Genomic DNA, 15041 nt, shown 5'->3' with positions numbered 1-15041 from the left:
ATGCTTTGAAACTTCAAGAGCCTTGTGGAAATGCAATGGAATGAAACTTGGTCTTTTCCTCTTGCCTTGCTTGTTTGAAAATAGTGGCAGCCTCCACTTCAAATTAGGGTTTAGGAGCTTTAAGTATGTAGGGTTTGGAATGTTTAATGGCCTTGAAAGATTTGTTTTTGATTATGTGCATAATGAACAAAAAATGTGTAAAAGTGAGGTGTATGAGTAAACTCTAGTTGTAGCAAAATTTAAGTGAGTGAACCAAAAGCAAATGGCCAAATGAGGTAAAGAGTGGTGTGTGGGTCGTTTTTGGTTAGACTTGATTTTCTAGTGCAACACAAAAATGGCCCAACAGGGTGACTTTAAGACCTTGTATCTTGATGAATACATGTCCAAATGGCAAGGCAATGCAAACAGTAGAAAGAGGGCATGGAACTTAATATTTTTCATGTTGAACACATCTTGAAATTGTGAGTGGAAAGAGGTGGAAAATGGCCATAAAGTTCAGGTTTCATGGCTGCAAAATGGTTGGGCCAGTTTGGCCTAAATGCTGTCAAAAAATTCAGCCTATGATACCAACTTTAGATGAGTGTATCTTCCAAACCAATTATCCAAATGGGGGGGCAATACAAATAGTAGAAAGAGGGCATGGAACTTAACATTTTTCATGTTGAGCACATCTTGAAATGCTGAGTGGAAAGGGGTGGAAAATGGCCATAAAGTTCATGTTTCATGGCTGCAAAATGGTTGGGCCAGTTTGGCCTAAATGCTGTCAAAAAAATTTAGCCTATGATACCAACTTTAGATGAGTGTCTCTTCCAAACCAATGATCCAAATGGGGTGGCAATTCAAACAGTAGAAAGAGGGCATGGAACTTAACATTGTTCATGTTGAACACATCTTGAAATGGTGAGTGGAAAGGGGTGGAAAATGGCCATAAATTTCAGGTTTCATGGTTGTAAAATGGTTGGGCCAGTTTGGCCTAAATGCTGTCAAAACAATTCAGCCTATGATACCAACTTTATATGAGTGTATCTTCCAAACCAATGATCCAAATAGGGTGATTCCAAAAAGGTGTGAAAGAGGACATATCAAGGTACAACTGTCATGAAGAAAGTGTTTTCAAAAGATGGCTTGAAGTGCAAGAAATCTGGCCCATAAGTCTTGACAAATTTTGCAAATTTTGGACTAGGAAAAATTTCTAAGTGTTCTAAAATAATGTCTTACTTTGGCCGAGCCTAACTTTCTCACTTTTAATCCAAATGAAACAAACTTTATATCTCTAGAAAGCTTGAAACAAGAGGAACAACTTTCATGTTGAAGAAATTTCCAAATGGGGTTTGCATCTTGATGGAATATAGGCTTAAAGTGGGTGCAAAAACCATAAAAACTTGCCTTAAATGGAAAGTCAACTATTTCCAAATTTGGTAACTTTTCCAACTCCCGATTAAATGATGAATCCATGATCCAAACTTGATCAAATTTCACATGTGGACTTCCTTAGGCATGAATTTTGAGATTCCACCTTCAAAATGTCAGGAGTTGACTTTTTTGGCCCCACAGTTGAGTTTTCCCAAACCGTCTGATTCCCGATTCCATTGATCAATTGAGGCACCTCTGGCTCAAATAAAGAGCTGATTTTTTGCATGTAGATCCTTGTGGACATGTGGAGGGCCATGGAAATGAGTTTCACTCAAGGAATCAGAAATAAACCGATTTTATGCAAAACCCTAGTTTTAGGGCAAAAATGACTAGGAACTGATTGCACTGATTGCCAATGGATCTTTCTATAATAATTGTGAATCTTCCTAGGCCAAGATTCCTCTTTAATCATGACATGAATGAGCCCTTCTACTTCCAATCAAATATTGCCTATTGCAGATGGCCCTGAAACCCTGATTTCTGATTAACTCCATATGCATACTCTGAGAGCTCTGAATCTTCCACTGATGAACTGAGGAACATAATAAGACATATGGAAATTCTTGAGACCCTTGAGACTTATATAATTGGAGAATGAAATCCAACTCTCAGTCTTTCTTTGTGTGGGCTCCTTCTGGTAAGGAGTGACCAATCAAACCCTGATTTCCCAAGTCACTAATGCAGTATTCAATGAGTATGACCTAATATGATGCTAATGCAATGTAAGACATAATCCTATGCTTCCAGGAAAAAGTGAAGGGTTAATTTTGGGGTATTACAGCTGCCCCTATTCAATCAACTGGAGACCCGAAAGGGAGATAGCAACGACTTTCGCACTTTCGGGGTATCAAGGGATTTAATACAATAAAAAAACGGAAATTTACACTGAAGTGAAGTGAAGTAAAAATGCCTGTCAGAATCGGCAAAGAGGTAGTTTTGAAAAAGAATCCGTCTGGTACGGTGAGAGTCGGTCTGAACACCAAAAAAAAGGAGAATGTTAGCCTGAATACCAAAATAAATGGTAACACAGAGATAACCAGGGCCTGAATGCCGCTCATCAGTCTGAATATTGGAAATGACTTCGATCTGAGCATCGGGAGCTACAAAATTATCAACAATCGGTCTGAACACCGGGAAACTGGCCTGAATGCCACTTCGGTCTGAATACCGGAAAACTGACCTGAATGCCACAAGTTGCGTTGACCTGAACGTCGGAAACTTCTTCGACCTGAACATCGGAAGATATTAGATTATCAAACATCGGTCTGAACACCGGGAAACTGGCCTGAATGCCACTTCGGTTTGAATACCGGGAAATTGGTCTGAATGCCACTTCGGTCTGAATACCGGAAAACTGGCCTGAATGCCACTTCGGTCTGATTACCGGAAAACGGGCCTGAATGCCACAACTTGCGTCGACCTGAATGTCGGAAACTTCTTCGATTTGAACATCGGGAAATTGGCCTGAATGCCACTTCGGTCTGGATACCGGAAAATTGGCTTGAATTCCGCAAGTTGCATCGACCTGAACGTCGGAAACTTCTTCGATCTGAATATCGGAAAATTGGCCTGAATGCCACTTCGGTCTGAGTACCGGAAAATTGTCATGCCTGTCAGCGTCGGCAGAAATAGGGAAAGGAATAGTTGAGATGGAACGTGGGCCAATGACCTATGCTGAGGATAATGAGTCATGAACAACCTTCAGTCTGAGCACTGGAAACAACTTCTGGTTTATCACTTGGGATACCGAGAATGTCTTATGCTTTACATGCATATGTTTGAATTTTTCGATGGCGTAATGCTCCATGAAAATGGAAATGCTAAGCGATTTGGGAGGATGCAATGCAATATGATTCTACATGCAGGGATGTGAAATGTTAGGGAGAATGCCAAGCTGAGGCAAGGAAATCTGTCGGGGAATGATCACAATCTTCTTGACCCAGGCAATGTTGTTGGAGATGCACATCACAATGAACTTCTGTGGGGAAATGACCAGCCACACGGTGTTCAAGACTCTGACTAGGGAGAGAATGGCACTGAAAGCCTGCTGCTGAGGAAAGCGACGGTGGTTCTGGTAACCAAAATCTACGAGAGAGACGACTCAGCAAGGGAAGCAAACACCGATACGGTACCAAGATTCTGCTTCAAGGAAAGAGACCACGGATCTGGCTTCGAACTCTGAGGAGCAAATGCTTCTGTTGGGAAGATACAGTCTGTCACTGTCAACTCCGCTGGGAGTATACAATCTGGCACTGTCAACTCTACTGGGGGAGTGTATAGTCTGAAACACCTTCTTGGGGAAGTACAGTAGTGAGAACCTTCTAGGGATTGAAGAATCCAATGCTCTGATCAGCTCTGCAGGAATAAGGTACCAAGTACCAATTGTTGAAGCAAAACAAATCGCGATCATCTGTTGGAAACCTTAAGGAAATGCCCCGAGTGTACCTGTTATGAATAGAAGCTCCCAAGTGCTTAAAATTTACAGCAATTTTAAATGTTTATTGAGCGTGTACCTGTAAAGCTCTTATGTTTCATGATGCAATGTTTATCAAAGATTTGGACGTCATTTTTGCAAACAAAATAGTAAAATGAAAATGTAAAACAGAGATATACTGAATAACATGATTTTATTGATTGAATGGCCTCTGAATAGGCATTTACATCAGGAAGCAGTCCCTGGAAAGAGGTAATCGCACAAAAAACTAGAAATTAATTTAATGGCAATGTGAAATGGATTTCTATCGGGTTCCAATTCTGCTATGATTCGCTCGTTTTCAAGGTCCTCCAGATGATCAGCTTTTCGAAAAAGGTGATTGGATTGTTTCCTATCCTTCGGAAGTTTCCGGTTATCGACACGAGATGATATTCAGAATAACTCAGAACGCAGCCATTCGCTTAATCCCTAACTTTTTCCTGGATCGCCCTTTCGGGTTTTCAATCCATCGGGATACCCATTTTTGCCTAAGTTGTCCTTTCAGGTTTTCAACTTACCGGGTGTACAATCTTTTCATTTTTTAATCCCTAACTTTTGCTCGAACATTTTTCATTTTCTTGGTTCGCCGGGATGCCCATTTTTTGCCTGGACTATTCTTTTATTGTCCAGCGGGTCTATTATATGCGAAGTATTTTTTAACTGTGTCTGAATTCACAGGGGAAGTGAAGTCTTCACCATCCATAGTTGCGAGCATTAAGGCTCCACCATCAAAAATCTTAGTGACAATATATGGTCCCTCATAGTTAGGAGTCCACTTGCCCCAGTGATCTGTCTGAGGAGGAAGGATCCTTTTCAAGACTAAATCTCCGACTTGGAAACAACGAGGACGCACTTTCCGATCAAAGGCTCTCTTCATCCTTTTCAAGACTAAATCTCCGACTTGGAAACAACGAGGACGCACCAGAGTCGACGATTTCTAGAGGAACATCTGTCGTTATGGAACACCCATAGGACAGAATATATCCAAAAGAAACCTCGTCTGGATGTGGGTCTCATGAACGACTCAACATAGCAACATGCCATGCAAGCCTCATGACTATCCACTCTAAAACCTGTGTGTACGCTCAAGCCTGGGTAGTGGGCTTATCTCTCATAGAACATCCCACCCCCACAAACAAACAACCCAACAGAGCCAACAGACACAACAATGATATGTACACAATGCAATAAGATAAAGCAAATAAATAAATAACTGCACAAAAGAATAAACACCCAATAAACAAACAACCTACAAAAGCTAGGAGGGACTCGCTTAGGGAAACCGGGTCCCCAGCAGAATCGCCAGCTGTCGGAGCCTAAAAAACACATAGTGTGCAAAAAAACAACCGACGAGAAAGAAATGACAGAAGAGTCGCCACCGTGCGTTATTTATCCTAAAGGAGGGAAAGGAAACGCTCGAAGTAAACCTGGAGAGACGAAAGGAAAAGACAAGGTCTCGCAACCAAATCTTGGGTTCGGGAGTCGATTATGCGAAGGGAAGGTATTAGCACCCCTACGCATCCGTAGTACTCTACGGGATCCACTCTTGTTGTTCTTGTCTAAAGGGTGTGTGTAATATCTAATGTACTATTTACTAAAAGAGGGGTCAAAGAAAATGACTCGCACGGATGTCGCATCCACTGCATACGTATCTCATATGAATATGAGAATCAGAGTCTTCATAGCTCGGCTACCTATGGGTTAAAGAGAAGTGTGCTCGCTAAGACATCGTGTCTTATGCCTACGTATCTCATGGGGAATGAGAATCAGAGCAAAATGTAGTTCAACTAACTACGGGAATAAGGGTCTCGATTGCAACTAGGGCAAGAGAAAGGGAATGTCTCGATCGCAACGAGGGCGAGAGAAAAGAATCGCAACGAGGGAGAAAACAAGCAAAGATTAGTTGTTAATTATCAGTCAAACTCGGCAAGACATCACATCTTGTGCCTATGTATCTCATCTGAACATGAGAATCAGAGTTATCGTAGTTCGACTAACTAGGGGTTAGGGATTGCCATCTGAACATGGACTTACAAAAGAGGACACCAGCTGTGTCAAAGGAAAGTGGGCAATGTGTTCAACGTCCTAGCAGTAGGTGTCGCAGCTCGTTGAATCGAGTCTTAGGCAGTTACCTCTTTGCAATAGAACGGATTGACATGCCACAAGATCAGAGACGCACGGAAGGTCTAAAAGTAGGGAAGCTCTGCCCTAGAATTGTCATGCAATGTGGACCTATGTGTTAGGATTTACAAATGGGAACATCTACCTAATGTTAGCATGCAAAGAATAAAGGAATTCTACCTATGTTATCATACAAAGGGTTCTACCTAATGGGTGCTACCTAAACGGAACAAGAGTCGACGGATGGAGCAGGAGATGAGCCACGGATAAGGGTAGATGGCGATGCCTGAGGCAATCGACTTACAGGTAGATGGAGATGCATGAAGCAATCGACTTACAGGTAGATGGCGATGCATGAAGCAATCGACTTACAAAAGGATGGATGAATACGTGCTGGTTCTGTTAAGTTTTGAAAATAATTACTCGACGTTAGATCGAGCTTTTGATCTTGTTTTGAAAGTGATTATCGGATGTTCGTTTTAACTCTTGTATTAACAGATGAATAAAGAATGAAAGAATAAATATTATACATTTCATGGGAGAGGGGTACATTTGTTATGAATGGGGATTGTTCATGGCAATTAAACAATAAGAATATATGCCTCATACATCATACAAGTAGGCAACAATTATCAATCAAATAAGATAATTAAACAAATGTATAATCGAGCCAAAGAATCAAACAATGGAGCATTAAACAATGCATGGGGAGTATGAACATGTTAAACAATCAAACAAATAGAATCATGGATGAAAGGAACAAGTATAACAAATGACAGATGAATCAGACAGATGAAAAGAAATGCACAAAAGGTTCACTGAATAATTTAATCAGGAAATGAGGTAAGGATCAAATAAAATCAAGATGAAAGGCCTCTAATACATGGCATATGAGATGAACAAGGGAGGATCAAAAGATCTCTTCAATTGCCATAAGCAATCCCTAAGTCAAACATCGATCACGAAGAAGTCAACTGAACATTCAAGTCAACTTAAAAAATATGAAATAAATAGTAAATTAATCAAGAAAATTATAAAAATTTAAACTAAGTTAGGTGGGGTCAAGACATCATCATCCCCCAAAAAGAGTTTAAAAATAATGAAATTAGTGTATAAATTAATTGAAATAAAACAGAAGTCAAATGAAAAGTCAACCAAGCAAACTAGGTCAAAAATGAATCCAAAATAAATTGAAAATGGTGCATTAATGAACAAAAGAAAACAGCCATGCATGCAGCACAACAATGGAATACGCAGGATTTTTTTGCTCATCTTCAAACCAACATATCTCCCTCTATGGTGCTCCAAATGGGATGATGTAAAAACCAAAGTTCAAGTTTGAAACATGTAGAACACAATGGTGTCTTGTTTTATTAAAAATAATGGCTCTAGCATAGAGAAAAGTGAACAACAAGGGAGGCTCATGCACCAAAATATGAGAATGCAACATATTTTCCCAAACTTCAAATCCCCATATCTCACAACTCAAGGCTCCAAATGAGATGATATAAAAATCAAAATTTAAGTTTGAAACATGTAGAATACAATGGTGTCTTATTTCATTAAAAATAATGCCTCTAGCATAGAGAAAAATGAACATCAAGGGAGGCTCATGCAAGGATTTTTGGCAAAAATTCAATATTTCAAAATTAAAGTTTAATGAAAATGCTTCAATGAAGGGTCCATAAGACACACATAGCATAATATTAACAACAAAAAATAGTATGAAACAAGCATGACATAGTGGAAAATAGCATGAAATATGGATAGTAAGCATGAAAGAATAGTAATGAACAATGGTAAGCATGATGATAAACATGGATATATGGTCACAAAAATGGAGAAGTGAAGGTACCTAGTGGATGCAAATTCCACTGCCCCTTTGAAGATGGAAGAAAAAAAAATGAGATGCTTTGAAACTTCAAGAGCCTTGTAGAAATGCAATGGAATGAAACTTGGTCTTTTCCTCTTGCCTTGCTTGTTTGAAAATAGTGGCAGCCTCCACTTCAAATTAGGGTTTAGGAGCTTTAAGTATGTAGGGTTTGGAATGTTTAATGGGCTTGAAATATTTGTTTTTGATTATGTGCATAATGAACAAAAAATGTGTAAAAGTGAGGTGTATGTGTAAACTCTAATTGTAGCAAAACTTAAGTGAGTGAACCAAAAGCAAATGGCCAAATGAGATAAAGAGTGGTGTGTGGGTCGTTTTTGGTTAGACTTGATTTTCTAGTGCAACACAAAAATGGCCCAACAGGGTGACTTTAAGACCTTGTATCTTGATGAATACATGTCCAAATGGCAAGGCAATGCAAACAGTAGAAAGAGGGCATGAAACTTAACATTTTTCATGTTAAATACATCTTGAAATGGTGAGTGGAAAGAGGTGGAAAATGGCCATAAAGTTCAGGTTTCATGGCTGCAAAATGGTTGGGCCAGTTTGGCCTAAATGCTGTCAAAAAATTCAGCATATGATACCAACTTTAGATGAGTGTATCTTCCAAACCAATGATCCAAATGGGGTGGCAATGCAAATAGTAGAAAGAGGGCATGAAACTTAACATTTTTCATGTTGAACACATCTTGAAATGATCAGTGGAAAGGGGTGGAAAATGGCCATAAAGTTCAGGTTTCATGGCTGCAAAATGGTTGGGCCAGTTTGGCCTAAATGTTGTCAAAAAAATTCAGCCTATGATAACAACTTTAGATGAGTGTATCTTCCAAACCAATGATCCAAATGGGATGGCAATGCAAACAGTAGAAAGAGAGCATGGAACTTAAATTTTTTCATTTTGAACACGTCTTGAAATGGTGAGTGGAAAGGGGTGGAAAATGGCCATAAAGTTCAGGTTTCATGGCTGTAAAATGGTTGGGCCAGTTTGGCCTAAATGTTGTCAAAAAAATTCAGCCTATGATACCAACTTTAGATGAGTGTATCTTCCAAACCAATGATCCAAATGGGGTGGTTCCAAAAAGGTGTGAAAGAGGACATATCAAGGTACAACTGTCATGAAGAAAGTGTTTTCAAAAGATGGCTTGAAGTGCAAGAAATCTGACCCATAAGTCTTGACAAATTTTGCAAATTTTGGACTTGGAAAAATTTCTAAGTGTTCTAAAATAATGTATTACTTTGGCCGAGCCTAACTTTCTCACTTTTAATCCAAATGAAACAAACTTTATATATCTAGAAAGCTTGAAACAAGAGGAACAACTTTCATGTTGAAGAAATTTCCAAATGGGGCTTGCATCTTAATGGAATACAGGCTTAAAGTGGGTGCAAAAACCATAAATAAACCGATTTTATGCAAAACCCTAGTTTTAGGGCAAAAATGACTAGGAACTGATTGCACTGATTGCCAATGGATCTTTTTGTGATAATTGTGAATATTCCTAGGCCAAGATTCCTCTTTAATCATGACATGAATGAGCCCTTCTACTTCCAATCAAATATTGCCTATTGCAGATGGCCATGAAACCCTGATTTCTGATTAACTCCATATGCATACTCTGAGAGCTCTGAATCTTCCACTGATGAACTGAGGAACATAATAAGACATATGGAAATTCTTGAGACCCTTGAGACTTATACAATTGGAGAATGAAATCCAACTCTCAGTCTTTCTTTGTGTGGGCTCCTTCTGGTAAGGAGTGACCAATCAAACCCTGATTTCCCAAGTCACTAATGCAGTATTCAATGAGTATGACCTAGTATGATGCTAATGCAATGTAAGACATAATCCTATGCTTCCAGGAAAAAGTGAAGGGTAAATTTTGGGGTATTACACATGGCAAAGCTAGAAAAAGAGATGAAGAGTTAAAGATAAAACTTCAACAAATCATCAATGAGAAAAACACCATGAAGTGGGAGCTTGAGAGAAAGGATGCACAACTTCAAGCACATGTAGAAAAGTTCAACAAAGAGGAGCATAAGAGAAAAAAGATCATAGTGGTACTAGAACAAGCTGACCATTGTCTAGATACTCTTAAGGGTCAATTACGACGAGCCCATAAAGAATGTCAAGACAATGAGCATTGGTGGCATCTGGCCACGGAGGAAAACAAGACGATAAGAGATACACTTGGGGCTCAGATAAAAGAACTCACCAATTCTATTCGTCATGCAAAGGCTGAAGCAGATCAAGAACGCCGACTCAAGAATATAGCCACCGAAGCTTCTAGGGTTTCGCCCATGATATGGGAGGAGAAGTGTCGAGAAGTAAGAGACACAAAAGAGTCTGCCAGCTATTGGAAGAACCAGCTAGAGTCATTACACCGAGACAACTCCATATGGTTGAAGGAACGAGAGTATGTGATTGAAGATTATGAATCCTTTAAGAAGACCATAGACTTCTTTCAAGGAGATAGGGATAAGTTCCGCGCAAAGCTCGATGGGCTAGTGTGGTTCTGTAATTGGGCGGCTAAAGAATTACCATGGAAGTTAAAAGACGCAGTTGAAGAGTTGAAGGAAGATAGCACTCCTCCAGCCATAATCAGTTTCATTCTGCTCTGTAGAGGGTTGCTGGAGAGATTCAAGGAAGAACTAGAAGAGCTCCAAGCCAGAAATACTGCAGTTTAATTTCCCTATGTCTTATATTTTGTTCCTTTGACAATGTATTTTGAACAAGGGCCTTTTTGGACCCCTATGTTATGTACTTGAATGAATGACGTTTAAAAAATTACTCCATTATTGTTATTCTAAGTATTTCTTGTTTCTTCGAATTACTAACAACTAATGAAACTCGAACGATTCCTTGAAAATAAAATATGCATAACATCCGCATCTGCGTTATGCATCACGCTTCACAAAAATTCAAAAAACTTACCCAACCTTTTTACCCTTTATCCAGCCACACTGACTAATCAACACCGATACGAGACGCGAAGCAACTGCAAGATGACGTTAGAGCAAGTTGAGGCTAACCAAGTTACCATGAGGACAGACATCAATACAATCCAAGAGAAAATGGATCAACTGTTGGAGACAATGCTCACAATTGCCCAAAGAGAGAGGACTGTGGATGAAGAAGCTAGGGCAAAAAGGAATGATAGCACACTAGGTTTGAACCCCCAAGACGAGAGTTTCGTCCCCACCAAGAAGAGACTGGTTCAGATATCGGTAGGAGGCAAAGGAGATAGGGATCATGCAGAGCCTTCTGATGCGTCTACTTATCATGGATCCGAAATTGGAGATGACCCGTACTATGCTTTCTATGTGCCTGATCAACCAAAGCCTAAGATACTTCCAGATCCTGCTGCAGATAGGCTTCGTACCCTGGAAAAGAAAATCAAAGCTATAGAGGGGACTAATATCTTCGGCGCCTCTGCCATGAACATGCGTTTGGTATCAAATTTGGTCATCCCGACTAAATTTAAAACTTCTGATTTCGAGAAATACAGAGGACAGACTTGCTCAAGAAGTCACCTGGTAATGTACTTCAAAAAAATGGTTACTAATACTGAAAACGACAAACTTTTTATACACTGTTTCCAAGACAGTCTAAGTGGAGCGTCCCTAAGATGGTACATGAGATTAAAGTAGGGGCGGATTCAAAGCTGGGAAGATTTGGCTGACGCATTTCTCCGTCAGTACAAATATAACTTAGATATGGCACCCGACCAAATGCAGTCACAAGGGATGGCCATGAAAGAAAATGAATCATTTAAAGAATACGCCCAGCGATGGAGAGAGTTGGATGCTCAGGTAGAGCCACCATTATCTGAAAAGGAAATGACTGGAATATTTGTGGACACGCTGAAGGACTCATTCTTTGATAGACTGGTGAGTAGTGCAGCGTCCGACTTCACGCATCTAGTCACAATCAAAGATCACATAGAAAAAGGGTTGAGGGATGGAAAGATCCCAAGAGCTGTGGCAGCCCCTAGCGCACCGAAAAAGTATTCCGGAGGCTTCCCGAAGAAAAGAGAAGGTGAAACAAACGCTATATCCAGAGGCTATAAGGGGAAGAAACAGGCTTCATATGGCCAAGTCGTCGCCGTGGTACCCATACCTTATCAACAGCCAATGCAACAACAACAAGTGTATCAACCACAACATCAACAACATCGCCAACAGCAAAACACCGCGCCACCAAGACAATTCAAGCCAAGGCCTCCAAGGAGGCAACTTGATCCTCTACCAGTACCTTATAGCCAAATATTCCCATATCTCCAAAAGGAGGGTCTTCTGACATTGAGGGAGCTAAAACCGGTTGTTTTTCCATATCCACCCAGATACGATGCTAACGCCCATTGTGAGTTTCACATGGGAGCACCTGGTCATACCTTGGAGAATTGCTTCACATTTCAAAATCGAGTACAAGACTTGATCGAAGCAAAGGTTGTCTCCTTCACTCCGAGACGCCCGAACGTGAACATCAATCCCATGCCAACACATAAGGATGCTTCTGTCAGTGCCATTGAGGAGAGTGATCAAGGCAAATTGATCTGCAAGGTTAAAGAAATTCAAACCCCTATCGCCAGGATAGGAGCGTAATTGCTGAAGAGTGGTCTAATCCTGGAGGAGCTAGTTGCTGAAGAGAACAATAAAAAGTTGAGGAATTTTATACAACAAATGTTGGATCAAGGCGAGTTACAGATAAATCGCCGTGTCAAGAGCAAGCGCCAGGAAGAGATAACCGCGGTGGACATCCCTTATGATGAGGTCAATGTGGAAATACCTATAAGCCCATTGGTGATAGAGTTTCCAGCACCGTTCGCGTATGAATACGAGAAGGTGGTCCCGTGGATATATCATCCCAGAGCTTTTAAGCAGGGGCAGGAAGACCAACCTTTGATGATCAACGAACCAAACGTCACCTCAATTATAAGGCTAACAGGAATGACACATAGTGGCCGAATGTTCGCGCCAAGGACTGATGATACTTCTGCAAAGGCTAAAGGGAAGGAAGTTGTTGTCCAGATCCCTGTCCCTAATCAAGAAATGCAAGACATGCACCTGTCTCCTAAAGATGCAGTCACTCGTGAAGAGGCCGAGGAATTTCTGAGGATAATCAAGAAGAGTGATTATAAAGTGGTGGACCAGCTGAATCAAACACCTTCAAAAATCTCCATGTTATCTTTATTGCTCAACTCAGAAGCACACAGGAATTCGTTGTTGAAAGTATTGAGCGCAACACATATCACGAAAGACATAACGATAGAACAGTTTGACGATGTGATAGCTTGTGTGACCACTGGGAATTTCTTGGGTTTTAACGATGATGAACTGCCAATCGAGGGAAAGAACCATAATAAGGCCCTACATATCTCCTTGAAATGCATAAACACTATACTATCAAGGGTATTGGCGGACACAAGTTCCTCGCTGAACGTCATGCCGAAGACAACTTTGATAATGCTGCCAATGGAAGGGATAAGTATGAAGCCCAACACCCTAATCGTAAAGGCATTTGATGGCTCAAGGCGAGCAGTGATAGGAGAGGTTGACTTACCAACCAAGATAGGTCCAACTATTTTCAATATCACGTTCTAGGTCATGGACATACATCCCAGTTATAATTGCCTACTTGGGAGACCCTGGCTTCACTCCGCAGGAGCCATAACCTCCACTCTACGTCAAAAGCTAAAATTCATTACAAATGACAAGATAATTGTGATCGGAGGGGAGGAAGATATCTTGGTTAGCCACTTGACATCTTTCCGGTATATCGAGGTGGATGGCGAGATAACTAAGACACCATTCCAATCCTTGGAAGTGGTAAATATGATGGCCATCCAACATACATTGGAGAACCCAAAATCAAGACCATCCATGGCCTCGTGGCAAGGAGCTAAGGCTGTTATGGAAAGTGAAAATGCTCAAGACTGGGGCAAAGTGGTGGAAGTGAAAGAGAAACGAGATAAGTTTGGCCTAGGGTATGACCCTTCATCAAATAAAGCTGGTAACCAACATGACAAAGAGCAGATTCCTTCTGTAGAGGAAACGTTCACCAGCGCTGGCCACATTTTTGGCAAACAGGTGGCGATGATCAGTGATGAAGATCGCGAAGAGGGGGTGTCTAGCTGGATGCGACAAACCGCACCTAATGAAGAGCTGACAAACTGGAAGGTTGTGGAAGTCCCCCAAATTTTTCAAAAGTAATTTTTGTATTTTAGACAAAACCCTGTGCTCTACCCAAGGCACGGTGGTGTGTTGTAGGGCCTCCTTTATCTTTTTCAAGAGTTTTTATATCATTAATGAAATGGCAATTTGCATCCAAATTTTTGTCCCTTTCCTTTCGTTTTTTTATTATTACAAAAATGGCATCAATTTTTATGCACGCACTTTCTAAATAAACTGCATAAATCATAACATGCAGAAACACCACCGAGACCATTGATATCGACACTGCTAAGGTCCAATATGATTTTGATTGTCCAATCTACCAAGCTGAAGATGAAGTGGGGGGAGATTGTGAACTCCCTGAAGAGTTGGCCAGATTACTCAGACAAGAAGAGAAGGTCATTCAACCACACCAGGAGGACGTAGAAGTTATCAATCTGGGAACAAAAGAAGACAAGAGAGAAGTAAGGGTAGGCGTCGCGCTTCAAGACGCAGTGAAGACAAGATTGATAGAGCTCTTCCACGAATATGATGACGTGTTTGCATGGTCATACCAAGACATGCCCGGATTAGATACTGATATCGTGACCCACAAGCTTCCCTTAAAGAAGAATGCTCTGCTGTCAAACAAAAGCTAAGAAGAAATCGACCAGATATGGCTCTCAAGATCAGAGAAGAGGTGAGAAAGCAGTTTGACGCTGGTTTCCTGGAAGTCGCCAAATACCCACAATGGGTAGCCAACATTGTACCGGTACCAAAGAAATATGGGAAGGTCCGCATGTGCGTAGACTACCGAGACTTAAACAGAGCCAGTCCCAAAGACGATTTCCCATTACCTCACATTGATGTATTGGTGGATAACACAACTCAGTTCTCCGTATTTTCCTTTATGGATGGTTTCTCTGGATACAACCAAATTAAAATGGATCCCGAGGACATGGAGAAGACCACGTTCATTACCCCTTGGGGCACTTT

The sequence above is a fragment of the Lathyrus oleraceus genome, chromosome 4 (assembly GCF_024323335.1).
Source record: "Lathyrus oleraceus cultivar Zhongwan6 chromosome 4, CAAS_Psat_ZW6_1.0, whole genome shotgun sequence".
Classification (NCBI taxonomy): Eukaryota; Viridiplantae; Streptophyta; class Magnoliopsida; order Fabales; family Fabaceae; genus Lathyrus; species Lathyrus oleraceus.
Note: the sequence above shows the minus strand (reverse complement) of the source record.